We start from the raw sequence: 17,608 nt of genomic DNA on the forward strand, positions 1-17,608 counted from the left end.
AAAGATTGCCTGCAATAATAATAACCCCACAGACGACAGCTTCAGCCCCCACCATACAATCCTTACTTCCCCACCTCCCCCCCCATCACCACCACATACAATCAAACAAAGCCTCACTCTTACCTTGCGCATGACCAATCCTTCCATCTTTCCCTCTTTTTTTTTTTTTTACTCCACCACTCTATCTATGCATGCTCTTCCCTCTCTGCAAACCCAACCACACCTAGAAGCAACACCTTGCACTCTTCTGACCGGCCCACAGCCTACAGCGCGGCACTCACACCCCCAATATATCCAGCCCTGGTCTGCCGTTTTTCCCATCTATCCCTTTTTCTCTGCCCCAGTCTCTTTCCCCCTCTCTCACTCTCCCTTTCTCTCCTCTCCCTCTGTCTTTCCCTCTCCCCTCGCTCCTGGCTGGTGCTGGTGAAATATCAGGGCAAACGGATTCCAGCTTTTTTCTCTGGCTCAGAGGGGTTGTTCTGTGCGATTTGGCCCTGGGGTGCATTTCAGCGCTTCAGATGTGAGAGACACAGAGAGAGGAGGCAATGGAGGGAAAGAAAAAGGAAGTGTGTGTTTGTGAGGGTGTGGGAGACAGACAGATAGAAGGATGGAAAAGGAAAGGATGCACAGCAAGGGCTTATTCTTTCTCTGTGAGGGGCAGTGAATGGTTTTCGAGCGGCAGGCGTTTGACCAGGCTTGAACCAGCAACTTAGGGATGTCTGTTGGGTCTTCGTAGTTTGCGGAGGCCTTGAGGTTATCTCCGTACATAACTAGGACAATCCACCTCCATGACAGGTGTGCGGCCATCTTGGAATCCCTCTGTGGATTCGAGCATGTCTGCATGCCGGTGTAGAAATGGACCAGATGAACAGCTGCAGCCCAGACATTTCAGAGCTTTAAATGAGGTGAAAATGTGTTTAATGAAATGTGCACAGATTTTTTCTGAGCACAGTTTATTGCAGAATGATTGTTTTCTTTTTGTTTATAATTTCTTTTGAGCTTTCAATTACATAACAATGTCACTAAAAACATTTGTGTATTTTTCATGCAAGTTTCAAAAAAAAATTTTCTGTGGTATATTGATGAAAATTATTTTTTAGATTTGATGTTTCTTGGTACTTAATTACTAAAATCTGCCGTTTTTAATAATCATATTAATTAAATATATCATTTAATTGTATCTCACATATATGCATTTATTTTAGTATATATATAAATATACATATATGCTGTTAAAGATTTGTTTAGTGCGTTGCTTCTTCTTGTGAAATCAGTGTATTCTTAGTCACCTTTTTTCCATCTCCCTGTGATCCCAGTAGTTACATTTGAGGTCAGGGGACACACACACACACACGCACACATACAAATGCACACACCATCTAAGAGAAAGACACATAGCTTTCAGAAGAAATCACAGTCGAACTTCCCTGTGTGGAATGATTCTGACATTTTGTTTGGGAGAAATAGCATTTAATTGAAGGGAGGAGCGATACGGATGGCAGTTATGCAACCAAGGGAAAATGTCTACATTTCAACCCAAATTGAAAACATAACAAAGTTTGTGTTCTTGTGTGAGTCGGTGTGCAAATGTATTTGTGTTGAAAGCAAATGCTTTCATCTTTCTTCCAGATGTAGACACTATGAAAATGATCGATATGATTAGAATAAATCAACCTTTTTCCAATTAACGTTTTTGTCGGTTTTGCATATAAAATTTCAAAATCTTTTAACTTTAAAACCAATTTATGTTTCTAGTGGGCCTTGAAACAGACTTAAAGATTAACTTTTGAATTTCATTTTAAGGATATACCTGCTTTTACAAAAAATAGCTCTATTCCTGTATGTTAACATTAATTTATTTGTAAAAAAAAAAAAAAAAAAAAAAAAAAAGAGTTTTTGGCCTTAAATCAAATTAAAGGTCAGAGGTCAGATTCTCACATACAGCAGGACTCTGTGGTGGCCTTCAGCTCCAGTAGGTGTTTACAGAACAGGCCGCTTGAACTCTGGTCATCAGGTTTAATGATGGTCACTAAGAGAGGAGGATGAAGAGTCCTTATAAGGACTCCTCTGCTGCAGTGATAAAGCCAACGAGCATCTTTCAGGGGTCACGTCATGCCTCAAAAAGAAAAAAAAAAAAAGATGATCCCTTTCCCTTTTTTGTATCCGTACTCTGAATTTTCTTTCAAGCATTGACAATGTCTTTGGGCTGACTTGTTTAGCTTGTTAGATGCAGTCCAGGCAGTAGATTGTGGATAAGCTCGCAGCTGAAAAAGGAAGTCGGTCAAAACTGCTTTTTTGACAAACAAAAATTTCTTCGCAGTAGAAAAAAAATGTCATTATGGTTTTAATGAATTAATTAAAGCAATTAACTTCTACAAGGGACTTTTATAAATCTATAAATAATTATTTAAGTTCAGACGTTTCTCTTAGAATTACTTAGACATTCAAAAAACATTTTTAAAACCTTTTTTTCAAATCCTTTTCAAAAACCTTGTCTGGGGCTTTTTAGACAACATAAATATTTTCTAATTATTACTGCATTTGAGTTTTTTTACTAAACACTGCCAGAGTAGGAAAATATTTTTGCCCTGAAGGTCAAGATGTCAATCTGTTACCACTGGACTGACTCCTCTGTGCTGACTGGGTTATTTGGGATGCCCCACTGAGTGTGCAACGGAAAAGGCAAGGGTGTGGAGATGAAGAGTTGGTTGGGGGTTGGGGGGGGGGGGCACACGGATGGATGGATGATGGGCTAGGAAGGTGGAGGGGTGACAGTCCCCATGAGAGGAGAGCGGGGGCTCTTGGAGATCTGAAAGGACCTCTCAGACCACTTAATTGACATGTTCAAGCTGCTGGGTTGTCATGAAGAAAGCAATTTAATAAGCCATGTAAAGACAGAGGTCTCACTTTCATTAGGCCAATAACTAGCAGGCCTCTTGTAAAGTCAAACTGTAATGTAACATTTTATATCATTTCATTTCATTATTATTAATATTGTTGCTGTTGTCATAAAACAGTTTTTGAATAGGTAAATCCAACATATTTAATTTATGATTACTGGAATCCTTTTTTTGCATTGTTTATAATTAAAAAATATTTATATCTATTTTACATACCATTTTAGGAAACTGTATTCAAACCTGTGCTGTTTTGGTCTGCAGAGTCATAAGGATCTGAGTGATAATCAATGCGGAGTTCAGCGTTTAACTGGGTTTGATTTGACGCGGGTGGGTGTGGATGCGCGCGCTCCTGTCTACTCTGACGAGAGGCGGTCAAATTCACTTTTTTTTGTAATATCTGGAAGACACGCTGCAGACGCGTGCCTATTAAGCAGAGTTCAACAATAAAAGAAGATCGGAATACCAAGAGGGTAAGTGGGAGGAGTGCAGCAGGGCCAAGCGAGGCTGAATGGAAACAACTGTGCGCGCGCGTCTGCGTCAGTGTGTTTGTGTGTGTGTGTGTGTGTGTACTTATATGTTACCTCGTTGGGACCCTTTCTAGTCAGAATTTATGGTCCAGTGGGTTCTTCAGTAAAGCGCTCAGTTCTTGTTTGTTTTTTGCTTTTCTGCTGAGGTGTGATTATGGTTTGGGCTGGACGGCTGGTGATTTGGGTTTTTGTTTTTTTAAACAAATGTGAAGTCAGTAAAAATTACTGTGCGCGTCAGGTTTGCATGCGTTTCAGGTCATTTTTTTTATCTAGCAACTCACCCTTTTCCCCATGTGTCTCGTCTTGCCCCGCATCCTCTTCATGGTTGTATCGAAACTTGTGTATATTTTTTTTTGGATTGGAGGGGGGGGGGGGGGTATCATGGCAGATTCGACCCCCTTTGCGTCCCAGTCAGATTGTGCTTATCAAATAAGCAGAGCTGCATCGACAGGACCCCTCGCCAGCCTTTGCCCTTACCCCCGTCCACCCCCTTCACCCCTCAGTCTCAAGAGCTACCCCTCCCCACCACCACCTCTCTATCCCTCTCCTCCACCTCCCTGTGTCTTCCCTAGCTCGAGAGCCCCAACAGCTGTGGTCCTGTGTAAATTTTACATGACTGGCACCACCCATTTTTAACCCTTCCGCTTGTCCTTACCCCCCCCCCCACTCTTCCTCCTCCTCCCCCCACCCTCACCTAATATCATGTTGCATATTACTAGAGTTTATGCAACAGCTCATTTGACGGCGCGCACCGGCTGTCCAGCTCCATGCGTCTAGGGGTTGGGCATTTGCATGTGTGATTGCAGCGCCTGAAGGGGCTCGGCCGTGGGATGCTGAAGTGGGATACTTCGGCGTGCAGGTGGAAGATATAGAACGGGGTCCTCCATGGAGTTCAGGAAGGGGAGGTGCGCAGAAACGACTCCCCTTGACCCCCCCCCCCCATCCTCCTCTCCCCCTCCGAATGCTGCGCAAACCCGTGTACACCCGCTTTGATTTTGATTAGAGGCACTCGTCTAATTGTGGTCATCAGGACTGTCCGCGTTCATCTGGAAGCACTTTGACATATAAGCATCAAAAATCGGACTTGGAGAAAGCTTCAAGGCCAAGGGTGCCCATGGGGGAGGGATGCAGGGGGGGTAGGGGTCAATATGAGGAATTGTTTTATTTCCCTGTAATTTCAAGTAAATTGTCTGAACAAAGGTTTCACTTGTATCACCTCAGTCACAGCAGGAAGAAATTCTAAATCAATGACAAAAAAGAGAAAGAAAGAAAAAGAATATTGAAAATCCCAGGGGCATAATCCAATTAAATCATACCCCCTTGATGTAAGGTGCTGTTTTTAGTCCTCCACGTGAAAATGTTAAAGAAGTTCTGATCTTGGACTATAAGGCAAAAAAGCAGCTCTTTGTTTTTAGCCCATGCAGGCGCAATAGCTTTCCTTTTTTTCTGCTCTTCTCTTTGCTTTTTTTTCCCTCTCCCTCCCTCTCTTTAAAAAGGGAGCGGAAGAGTGGGCTGATACCGGTCTCATGTTGCGTATGGATTTTCGTTTATATAATCGATTGAAATGACCCAATACATTGATTTTGGGTTCAGTGTTTTACAAACAAGCGTTTATGGGTCTCGATTTTATGTTAGGGAAGATTCCAGTGTGCCACCGTTGCGCACAGAAGTCAAGATAGTTGATTTGTAAATAAATACCTGAATACAAACAAAAATAAATATCTTATTGTTTCATGTTTTTTAAAGACAAAAAAAATCTGATTTAGGAGTTGAGAAAAAAGAAAAAGAAGGGGGAAACAGACTTTAAAAAGACAATATTGTGCTGCCTCTCTCCTTAATCAAATAAAGTGGTGTAAAAAATAACGCGCACACACGCGCACGCACGCACACACAAAAGCATTTCCTTCCCTCTGAATTTCTCCTTGAATTATATGCCATCACTAGTGTGTGTGATTGCGGAATATTAAATTAAAGTGGGATAAGTCCGCACCGAGGCGGGCTGCGTCCAATCCGCAACTCATTTCCCCTGTTGTAGCACCGCATCACTGCGCTCCTCTCTTTTCAATGACAATGTGCCAAATCTGGGCATTTTGAAAACACTTTCCATATGCTATTATCGGATCGCTACTGAGCAAGAGAAAGACAGAAAAGAAGGAAAACGGAATGCTTTATACCAAAGGTACCACGAGACTGCATTTTTATGTTTCTTCTTTTTGCTCTGCCTTATTTTAGTTTGGGAAAATTAAAAAAAAACACAAAGGTAAGAGAGGGCGAATTTTAAGTTTTTACACGACCGTTGCTGAGTGGCTTTAAGGGCTGAAGGGGAAAATGTCTCCATAGTTTAATGGTTTGTAGGCAAAAACTTTAGCTTGTTTTATTGTTTTCCTTCTTTTTTCATGTTTTATGGTTCTCAGTAATTGCCGCTTTCTTCTTTTTTGGACTTTTTCTTCTGAGGCTGAGCTGAAAGAACATGTAGTGACACCTTTATTTTTTATTTTTTATACTTCTGCTCTTTTGTAGATTGTATTTGTTAAAGTAAACGATTTCATGGATTTTTTATGAATTGAGATATATTCTGATTTCTTGGATTATGTACGGTCTGTCCGATTGATTTTTGCGCAAATTTCAACATTTTTGTAGCGGTTTTCTTGACTTTACCTGCACATCCTGGGAGAAAGGCTCACATTGGTGTTATGCTTTAGAGAGTGTCACTTGTTATTGTTTGTTTTTAGGGCCTTTCTGGGGCTTGTTTTTGCGTGTTGAGTGGGCTTGTGGGTCACTGTGGCAGGGTTGCGGGTCAGAGCTGGGAGCTTTTTTGGCGTGCTTTTGTGTCTGCCCCGGTGAGGCGGAGGGGGTCAGCTCTGTAACCCCATGAGGGCGCCGACGCACTGGACAAACAAGGCGGAAGTCCGATGGACATCCACTAAAAGAAAAATTAATTTGAGCAGGTGTTTGGACTGGATGGATAAAATAACTTAGAACTTAAGACATTTATTAAAAAATGTAACAAATTGAGCAAAAGCCAAAAATAAATCAATCGAATTTCGACTTTGACCTCATCAAATATTGATTGATTGATCAGTTGAACAGTTATTTTACATGGCATCATACAGTGATGATGCAGCCAATATATTGATATTTCATGATTGATCCGCTGAAGTGACACAAAATCACTTCAAGGTTTAACTCCTACCTTTAAAAAGAGTATTGATGCATCAGAGCGAGAGGAACTCCTTTAATGCCGGATAATTACACGACAATCCCACCCAAAAATTTTTATTTCACTCATCTTGATCAAAGTTTTCGGTGATCCCACCGTGACGTTGCTCAGCTCAGCTGTTTATTTTCTTTACCCACATAAGTCGCACATTGATTCGTGCGCAAAAGCGCGCACAGCGGTGCCAAACCGGAGAATGCAGATAAAAATCTATAATTAATTGAGGATGCCGCTGATATGGAAATGGGGAGAAATATTAGCTAAGGCGGTCTATTGTCGAGCGGTCCTCCAGAGAAAGAGCATCGTCTGCTGGGAGAGAGGGGAGGGTGGCGGACAGGGGGATTTACAAAACGCAGGAGGTTAAGATAAGCGGCAGTCTGTATCAGCTCTCTAAATCCGCTTTGCACTTTCTCATTTTCTCGGGGAAAACAAACAAAAATAAATAAATAACAGACGCATCTTTGCTGAAAATGGCAGCGGCACGCGCAGCTGTTTAATCACTGGAAAGCTGGAAAGAAGGGCATCCTCTCGCAGAAATGCGCACAGAAAAAGAGAAAGAAATGGGGGGGGGGAAAATCTGCTTTGTGTTCAAATAAGTCCTCCGTTCAAGGTGTAAGAAATGACAAATAGGTCCATTCCGTGCAGCTTTGGACAGATCAATGCGCCACTAGGTGCGCGTCCGTAGCGGCAGCGGGTAGAGCCGACTCTCCAAGCCGTGTGTGAGCGACGCCTCCCAGGGCTGGCAGGCTTAGAGAACCCCCCTGAAGGACAGGGGAGGCAGTTGCAGCAGCAGCGGCGAGAGTAAGAGCCTTGGATCCGGGTGGAAAGTGACGCCTCTGTGTTCATCACCTCGACCCACCCACCCTCTCAGTAAAAGGACCGCTCTACACCCAGAATAAACAGCCTCGGGTCGGGTCGGGCTCGGATCCCTTGGTTTCTTAAGGATCCAGTTGGTATGAGAGCAGTCCAGTCAATGTGGCTGCAAAGGAGACCTTGTACTTCACTTGCCAGCAGCAGCCTTATCATCACATCCCAAGCCCCGGCTCATGCAGTTCAATTCACCCCCAGCTTCGATTTTTTCCATGAAGGCGAACAAGATCTCTTGATTTCCCCCCCGATTGAGACTGTGGAAAGTCTTCCTATTGCCCAAAAGCCTCTATTAAGAAACCGGTGGGGGAAACACAGTAAACGGTTTGCATTGAAAAAGTATACCGCTAAAAGACCGGGGCACTTTGGAAGAAACACTAAATGTAGACGCCAGTGAATTGAGCTTTGAAAGGAGAGGGGGATTTTTGGGTGACCCTGTATTGGATTTTGCAGTTTGGCTCTATTGAACCCACACGGGGCCTCAGTGGTCCCGAAAGGGCAAAGATGACTTTCCAACATGTGGTGGATTACTCTGAAGCTTTGTGGATTGGATTTTTTTAAGCTCAACTGTTTATACGCAGCCCACATGCAGAGATCAGCAGATCGAAAGTAAAATCCCTATTTTTCAGGAAAAACAATATTTCAGCAAAGAATATACAAATCCGCGCGTGGGGTGGATTTTTCTTGTTTTTTTACTTTAAAAATAGATATTTTCTTTAAAGGTGCAGATCCGGTTTGATGCGCATCATGTTGTGGCTCAGTTTATTTTCTTGTAGTTAAACCTATTAGATATATACTTTTAAAAGAAAAGAAAAAAACTAAAAACATTTCAATTATTATTTTCCAGCTGAAACGTTTTCTCTGCGCTTTGGAAAATAGTGCACCTGTTTCATCATCAATAATAAATAAATCAAGCTGATATGGTGGAAAAGAAGACGTATTTTTATTTTCTTTTTATTGTTTTGTGTTCTTTTTTTGCAGGTAAACCTATGACAAATTTGTTTATAAAATATAAAAATAAAACATAAAATGTGTTCTTGGAAGTGTTTCCTAAAGGGAATCCCGATTAGTGTGGAAGAAGCGCGCGCCTATTGTTGTGCGTAATTTGGCCCTGAGCATACAAAAGGGTTTCCAAAGCGCAGAGACCCATGCGGCCGCCAGGGCTCCGTGTGCGCGTCATTTGCAATGTGGAGACTGTTGATCAACTCACTAATTACACTTCTCTCCTCTCTCCCTCCCTCTCCGTCTCCCTTTGCTCCCTCCCTCCTTCTCTCTCTCCTCTCCCTCTCTCCCTCTCTCTCTCCTATTCGCCCTCTCTCTCTCTGTGTCTCTCTACCCATTCCCAGAGTGCATATCGGGAAATAGACACACAAAGACATGCGCACTCAACTTAATCAGCCATTTTTTTAAACAGGGCTAAAACGATAATAATTAGCAGAATAAAGACATATCGGATTTTCATTTCCTTTCCTCCGTTTCCCCCGACCCTCGTCCACAAGAGAAACTGCAAGGCAGCCCGTCGACACGTCGTTTCACCGCCACCGGAACCAAAATAAGGGATAGAGCTCTCTAAGCGCTTGACATTTGTGATTTTACCCCCTTTTTTCCCATTATAAAGTTGGAGGATTATCGTAATTTCCCCTGTTTTTCCACGTTTTTGTTGTGTAATTACGCAAGCCGCTGGATGTGACTGTTTTATAAAATCAAGAGCAAAGAGAGGAGCGGAGGTGACGGTTTGGAGAGGGAAGAAAGTAAGTTTTTTTTTTTTTTTTTCTTCCTTTGCACCTCTCCCTTTAACTTTTATTGAGTAGTTTGGGGTGTTCCGTTTAGGGGTCGGGTATCGATTATCTATCTCGCTGGTGGATCTTTGACTTTTGGGGTTGCCTGGATAACAGGTGTTGAGTTTTTTTGTGTGCCGAATAAGCGGAAATCGTGATGTTAGGGGGGCAACTCCAGTGTTTTGGCCACTGAGAGAAGCAAGTGACAGGATTGGAGGCGTTCTTACGCACGAGTCCTCGGTGGAACAGTACGATACCACGTTCTTATCCACCTTTTTGGAAAGTTCGTACGAATGTTATTGTGGGGTGTATGGATGCAGCGATGAGGTTAGATAGAATGAAAGAAGACGACCGTCCCCCCCCCCACCCCCCTCCTCCCCGCTTCTGTGGCTTTGCAGTGCGGATATGGTGTTGTCTTTCCTGGAGTCCGCTCCCTCGGACGTTTACGCTGCGAGCTGCTTCTTTCTAGTCGTCCGCTGTGCCGTTTCCTCCACTTCCCGACACTTCCTTTCAGTTTCTAACCCTCAGAAATCGCACTTGAAGTCACGAGCCGGACGCACCGCTGCGCACAAGTCCAGCTTTTAACAAGTCGGCTAATATGCACCTTTCCACGACGAGCAGCCGCGGTAAAGCAGCTTCCAGACTCGATCCCCTCTCAGCTATAAGTCATTTTTTTTAATCCCAAGCAAACGTTAATATATTTAAGAATTTCTTAACTAAAACTGCGTACATGCGCGAACCCCTGCCCGCGCACCGTTTCAAAGTCTCACTCCACCGACGCGTGGATGGCTCCATCGCCCAGGAAGGGAGACCGATCGTTGGGCTACCGAGAGCACAGAGAGTCCCCTCAGAGCCAGCCGCTGTTCCAAAGCATCGGCATCCCACTTTATCTGAATTTCTCCCAAATAACACATTTAAGTTTCACCAAAATCTGAAATATTCTCCCTTTTCGCCCTCGTTTTTGCTCCGTGTTTATTTCTTTTGATAATTTATCCAAATTATTTTCCCCAGAGATGGGGTTGTAACATCTTTCCCATCACAACTAAATGCGTTTTGTTTTAGAATAATTCTGAAAAGGAGGGAGAATTTTGTGCGTTTTTTTGCGTTCTTTTTTTTTTTTTTTAAAGATGAGACTTACGGATGGGGACGCAACAGTGGTGGGGGTGGAGGAGGAGGGGGGTATCGATCGCATGGGGAGGAGGAAAAAAAAAACACCCAAAAACAAAAAGAAAACAAAACATTGGGGGCCAAGGGGCCAGTTCAGCCCAAATCTGTAAGGGTGTTGTGAATGTGTGTGTATTCGCTCCAAATGAACGGTGCGCCAATGTGGGATAAGCGACCTTTTTACAGGATTGTCTCCACTCATAACCCTTTATTGCTTTTCTTTCCTTGTGTATGTCTCAGAGCAGATTTAACTGCCGAAATCACCAGCTTTTAGTATTTGTTTCCAAACGAGTTATAGTTTTTAAAATGAAAAATAAACAAAAGACATAAATTAAATGCTTTCATCATATATTTTCAGCAAAAGTCAAATAGGAAAAAAATTCCTTTTGTTTTAAATTCAGAATGGTCGAATAATTTCATTGATATTTATATGAATGTACTAAAACTAATTAGCTTTTTTTTTTTATTTAGTATGATTTTTAAAATATAAACAGATTTGACTTGTGATTTTCAGCCTGGGTGGATGGGTTTTGTTGGACACTTTGCTTTCATCCTCTTGAACGCTTGGATTTAAACTCAAAAACTCAAAGGCAAGGCCTTGTGATGATAACATGGAAAAAAAAAATCTATGTATGAAGATGATGCCCTCTAATTGCAGGGCATTTCATCAGTTAATGATGGCATTGTCTCATTCAACAAAAACAAAAAGTCGTTATTAATTTTTCTGTTTTTGTAATTTTTTAAAATTATTTTATTTTTTAATTTTTTACAAATGAGAGGCTTTTTGTGCTTGTAGTATTCCAGGCCCCTTTGTTTTTGTTTTTGTTTTCTGCGTCTTGGCACTATCAAAGTCTTGGTGTGTGTATATCTTTTCCTGTTAGTTAAGCTATACAGGCATTTTTTACCCAAAGCGGCATTGGGGGGGGAGAAAAAAAGGCACAGTGTGAAGGATAAGTCGACAGCCCTATAAGGACAAAAGCAGTTGGCTTGAAAATTCTTCTTGATTATTAAAAGCTAATGCATTTTCAGCATTGCAGCCTTCATTAAGGGTGCGGATGGAGGTGGGGGCAAGAGGGATGAGAGGGTACTAGGAGGAGGAGAGGATGGGAGAGAGAAAGAGGGAGACAGGGGCTGAGTCTGTCCTATAACTCCTGGGTCTAAGACACATGCTACTAGAAGATTGGCTCAGGCCTCTCCTAGGGGTCGACAATGTGTCATTTCCACCCGGCTAGATTGCCCTCTGCCTATCTGATATTAATGTGCAAATCAATATTTCAGGGATTAAATTTCCCTTCTTCATTTTTTATGGTTTCTACCTCAATAAGTCTCCCGTCTAATAGAGGAGGCTGGATGATTTAGAAGCCTTTGCTGCAAAAAAAGGGAGAGAAAGAAACGGAGAGGAGCTTTGCAACAAGGCTATCGCTGCATTTTAATGTTCGTCTGCGTGGATCCCCCCCATAGGCCCTTAGTAAGGAGGGCTATATCGCTGCTTTACAGTGTAAAGACAGCCAATTTGGCTAAAAAGGCAGAAAGGGAAAATATGAGTCTGGTTGAATACTTAAGACGCTGCGGTAATCCGAGAAGCAGGTATTAGCGCGGGGAAGCTTTCCCCCCTCAAAGAGACACACGCAGAGCTACATCCAAACCTGCATTACCAGCCGTCATGCTTGAGTGAACAGTATAGCTCAGAACACGCTGGACGGCTGCAAGACCACGCGTTTTTCTTTTCTCCTCCGATTTTCACCCGTTTTGCATAGAAGCCCATCGATACCCATTGGAGAGATTTACTCTTGTGCGTAATAACATCTGGCGTATGTGTGCGATAGAAATGAATCACTCTGACACAATGACCTGCAGTATGATTATTAGGGATGGGAGGAGCGTATTACCATAGTCATAATGCTGCATCTCATTGAGAGTCAACTAAATGAGCGTGGACCCTCTGACTCCCAGTAGACATTCATTAAAGGATAGTGCACGTCGAGGCGTCTCTCCGCCAATACGTGAACGTCTGCGGATGCATGTTTATTAAACCCTGCTTCCTGTGCCATCTGGTGCATGTAATGCATGCGTGTGTCTGTGCGTGTCCAGCAGCCGCACAGTGTGAATCTCCCCTCCCATTCAGCCCCCCCGTCACCCCTCATTCACCCTTTTGGAGCATAGCGGAGTGGACTGTTTTAACATACCCTTGATAGGTAGAGTGTCAGAGATTGAAAGCAGGAAAAGAGAGGGAAAAAGAGACGGAGGAAGAGGCACAAAAGAATTCTAATTGTAGCACGGCCGCTTGGCTTCCTCCCTGATTCACGGCCATTACGATGTGAAAAGCACAACCGCCTGTCCTCCATTATCATAACGGCAGGGCTACACACTCTCACATCCATACACACATGCTCCCTGGAGGGAATCATGTAGATTCTTTTTTTTTCTTTCTTTTGATTCTGCGTTCCTTTCAGTATGGAACACACTCAATTTTTTATTTGTCACCTGATTGATAGGGGTGATTTTTACTAAAGATTTCAATCTCTGCTTTCTCGTCTACATTATAAGAGGAACAATTTGTCTTGACTCCATCCTGGAGACATCCTGCTTTTCTTGAATGGTCTGTTATGAGGAACCCACTGTTCTGTTGTGTATAACCTGCACTCTTCATGTTCCCTATGTGTGGGATGACCTGCAGTTGTGGCGTCAGGGTCTCCTGACTCTGGAGACTAAAGAAAAAGCCAGGAAGTTCTCCTCAGCTTAGCATCATGCTTTAAAGAGTAAGGGAGGAGGGAGGGGGTGTCCTGCGTCAGCCTTGGGGCAGCACCGTTAACACAATCTCTCTATCACACACACGGAGGAAGACGAGGAGGATGGTTAAAGACTTGGAACGATATCAAGCCTGCACTTAGCTCCTGGTGAGAGTGCTTGTGAATATGGGATTTTTAGTGTAATTAGCACTTAATTATATTAACATATGCAAATTGTCAGGCGGCGAGCTTGTACCGCCGGTGGGCATCGGGCTGAGATACAAGTGACTCTATTGTACCAGCATGGCAGAAAAGAGAATAATGGGTGCGAGTAAGGCAACCAGCCAGCAGTCAGCAAGCCCCTTTTATGCTATCACCTAACCAGCTAGCTCATTTAAGTCTATGGTTGGCCACTTTTCCAAATTTTATTAGTCACCATGACGACCTAACTAATTGTGCTGACTAATGTCCTTTGTCCTTTGCCCTTTTGTCAGATGCAGTGGGTTTGCTTAGTGTCTTTTCTCTGCCCCGAAAAATCCCAAGATGGTTAGAGAGAAATAGACCCGACTGTCCACATTAAACCAGCTCACAATGACTCCTATTTACACCCGTTCTGCTTGCATGACCATTTGCATATTCAAAAATACTCCGCCGTCTCTCCTCGTCTGCTCGGTTTGCAAGTACACAGACAAGGTTGAGCGCATGTGGAAGCAATGTGTCGGTGGGGGGAAAAAACATCAGCTCATCTGTGTGTGTTATTCTCTGTGTGCCACATGTATAACACACAAACTGTCTATGAAGCCAGACTGGAACTGCAAAACCAGTATAGCACAGTGTAGCAACGTAGCTGAATTTGTTTTTGATTATCGTACAAGGCTGAGATTCTGGCAGGGAAGGCCTAGCAGAGAAAAGCAAGGACGAGGAGCACTGCCTGCAAAACTTTCAGACCTGCTTTGTTTTTTCTTTTTTTTATTCTATCTTAAATATCTAATTACAACACACCGACTGCTACCGCCAACCAAGAAGCTCTACTTCCTTTTTTGGGGGGCAGGAGGTGCACAAACATTTTTTTGTTTTGTGCTGCACAATAGCCAAAGGTGGATAGAGATTGGGCCTAGTTGGTGCTACTAGTACTTTCATGCTAATCCCATTTTTTGACAGGAACGTAAACTGATATAATTGCTTTTCAGAAGCAGGAACGGCGGTTTATACAAGTGTGAAAGCACGGGAAAGGGGATTAGCATTATTTTGCATAATGCTGGGCAGGCACTGAATGGGGCATTGAACGCTTGACTGGGTGACAGAGATGAAAGAGAGATGAAATGCTCTACCTCTCTTCACTGGCTCCCGCCCTCTCGCTCATCTACCCCTCGTGTCTCAGGCCGCTGCTGGTGCTAGTAGGTGGCAGGACCCCGGAAACTCCAGGGCCGGTGTTTTTAGGGGCACGAGCAGCTGGGAGCTGTCCTGTGCAGCAATATGTTTGATAATAGAGTAAGTGTGGGGCCGGGTAAACTTCCTAACCTTCCATGTATATACTAAACTATATCCCGAAAACACTATAGTGTACAATTATGTCGTGGATGGTCGTGGCTCAGGTAGCATTTACTGGGAAGGAAGGGAGCGCTTTTCATGGATCACTTCAAGCTACGCTGCTCTTACATTCTGCCTTATTTATGTGTTTGCTCAGGATTTGATCGGATATCATCCAGTCAGGGGCAACTGTGAAATTGCCATGCAGGTGTGTTTTATGTCAACGCCTGCTTGTGTGCCTAGCTCGGCTTTTTTCGCCGGTGCCAGCTAGAACAGGGCGTGATTACGTGGCGCAGCGCTGACTTCCATATGACCCAGCCTGACTTGAAAGTAATTTATGATCAACCGTCATCATCTGGCATATGGAAATGATTCAGGTTGAGGGAGGGGCACGAGGTGAGGTGCTGGAGAACATGAACGGCACAAAGGCCAATGCGGCCTGTTTTTGTTGTCTCTCATTGGACAGGATCCTCTTTTTTTGACCTTTTGCACGCCTTCGCTCCCCTTTCATATGCTAATTGCGGATAGACCCGAGGAGGAAACGTGCTGAAGCTGAGTGGAGGAGGACAAAGACTCCCCCTCTTATTCTCTGCCTCCTTTCCACGCTATATATCCTCTTTTCTTGCCTCTTCCCCTCTCAAGCAATTTGACAGACTTTGGCATGAAAGGAAGTGAGTGCTTAGTGGATGGGAAAGGTGGGGACGGCATTTTCACTGTGACACCACCTGTGAGGATCAAGTGTGCTGTACTGATGCTTGGTTATGTGTATGTGTTGGTTTATTTTGAGTGGCTCTTGTAGCCGGTATTGAGGATCGGTAATCGTTTGAGCCACACAGCTGGTAGTGCTATAGAGGGGACCAAGTCAGTTGAGAAGAGATTTGTAGCTTTTTCAGTGAAGCAGGTCAAGTTGTCATATGGTCTATTCCTCCCTGTTCCTTCTCAGATTTAACCAACTCTATGTTCTTACAACTAGTAACTGTCTCTGGTGGGGTAAAAGGACACTAATATAGTTACTATACCCCTCCCCTAGCATAATTCTGGAGTGCACCACTGTTAAGCATGACGTGCATTCAAGGCTCTGTTATGGGAAGGGGGCATGTTATCTGTAGGAAATGTAATTTTTGTCCTCATTGAAATCGTTCATTATTGAGCTCGGTTATCTAAATGTTTTTGTTGCTGTTGGTTCAGCGCCAGTCAGGATTGCGTTACCCTCTCTCTCCCTCTCTTTTTCTCTCATGTCTCTGTCTGCCCCCCCCCCCCCCCCCCTCTGACTCTCTCATCTCGGCCAGCCTTCATCTGTCTCTGAAGGGGAAAAAAGAAAGAGGGGATTTTTCTCTGCCCTCTATGTTCCGTCCCGTTCTCAGGCTCTCCTGCCTATTTTGCATCAGCTCTGCCATACAGGATATCAGACGAGGAAAGCATGGGTCAGGATATTTCATTTGAAATAATGTGTTTATTCTTTGCAAACTGGAAGTGGGGGAATTTTACAGGGTTAGGGAAGAACAATCGGGGCCATGTTCAGGTTGGATCAGAGGAACTACAGGCCTTGTCCAGGTCAAATGAGACATTCAGGTGGAAAAATGAGACCTCTGTCCTATATATTTTTGTCCATTTCTGTTTTTGTGAGGTACACTTTTGTTAATACTCATTTTAGTTGTGCCAGAGATGCTTTCACTCTGTCATTGTGTGTCTTTTGGACATACAACACCAAAACTTGCAAACTTTTGATGTTCATGCAAATTCCTCAGTCTTGATCTTACGTATTCAGTGTTCAGCCACCCTTTAGTTGAGACAGTTTTGTCCCTTCCTAACAATGTGGGGCTTAAGTTGTTTGACTTCACACATATTTTTAAATGTAAAAAAGTTGGCAAGATAGAAACACAAATAATGCACAACAGTCTAACTTAAACAGAAGTTAAAGAACAAGATTAGAGGAAGAAAAGAAAAAAGATGCATGACTAAGTCTCGCCAGGTTTGAGAAAAGACACACCACAATAGCACAAGACATCTCATGACAAATGATGCATTTTCTTCCCTTTTGGCCAAAGACAAAGGGAAGGATTGAAAAGGCAGAGAGCCCAGTCACAAGACATGCACATTAATAGACCTAGAGGAAAAATCTAGGGATAAGGAGGAAGTTTTTCCTACGCGAAGATGAAGGGGAAAAAAATCTGTAAAAATAAATCAAACTGCAATTTTTTTTTTAAACTCGGGCAATGATTTGTATGCATGTGAGCTTTTGTGTGTCTGCGATTGCATGGACATCCCAGGTATACAACATGACTGGCATGTAGTATTCCTGAAGGCAATAGCATGTGGATATCAAGGCCATTGGCAAGGTTCGTCAGGGAATAAGTGGCTAATTAATTATGCATGACTTGTGGTCTTAAACAAACAATGTAATGAGAGATGAAATGAATATGGCAAGGAATTTGATTCGGGTTGCATGAAAAACTGCCGCTATTATTATTATTATTGTTAAAAACCTATAAAATTCTTCAACGTGAATAAATCCTGAAGGCAACATTTAATTTAAATTGCATTTAAAAGTCTGTGTGTGAAGTTGTGGAAAAGCTTGAAAGAGCGTGAAGATATCATTGTGGATCCCTCGTCTGATCTAAGACAGACAAGCAAGCATGCATCCCCACGACTCCCCAAAGAGATTTCAGCCAAAACTCTACCCCCCCTTCACAAATCTACCTCTGCTTCTGGCCTGACACCAGCTGTGGAATCATCTCTAATTATTTGTTTTTAGAAACAGAAACGAAGGAAGAAAGAAAAAAAAGACTCTTTTTTTGTGACAGTAAAGAAGAAGAGCAGAGCAGGCGCTGGAATGTTCTTGTATATGAAATGGTAGGTATTAACAGGGCTAGTTGTTGTCAGCGGTTTCACTGAT

At 43.1% G+C, this 17,608-nt stretch overlaps 1 protein-coding gene and 1 long non-coding RNA gene across 3 annotated transcripts in view; one reads left to right on the plus strand and one right to left on the minus strand.

Moving 5' to 3' along the window:
- Positions 1-2,703, minus strand: part of LOC110017289 — a 34,009-nt gene extending 31,306 nt beyond the window's left edge. The window contains exon 1 of the long non-coding RNA XR_002872385.1: positions 124-2,703. This is a non-coding gene — a long non-coding RNA (uncharacterized LOC110017289). The remainder of the gene's footprint in view (positions 1-123) is intronic.
- Positions 2,704-5,382: 2,679 nt separating this feature from the next.
- zfhx4 (zinc finger homeobox 4) overlaps positions 5,383-17,608 on the plus strand; it is an 82,160-nt gene continuing 69,934 nt past the window's right edge. The window contains exon 1 of one of the 2 annotated variants that reach the window (XM_023950365.1): positions 5,383-5,606. The gene's annotated coding sequence lies outside the window, so the exon portion shown is untranslated. Of the gene's footprint in view, positions 5,607-8,872; positions 9,263-17,608 lie in introns of those variants that run through there. The other variant, XM_011488831.3, reaches the window with a different exon arrangement.

This window comes from Oryzias latipes, chromosome 20 (genome assembly GCF_002234675.1).
Source record: "Oryzias latipes chromosome 20, ASM223467v1".
Lineage (NCBI taxonomy): Eukaryota > Metazoa > Chordata > Actinopteri > Beloniformes > Adrianichthyidae > Oryzias > Oryzias latipes.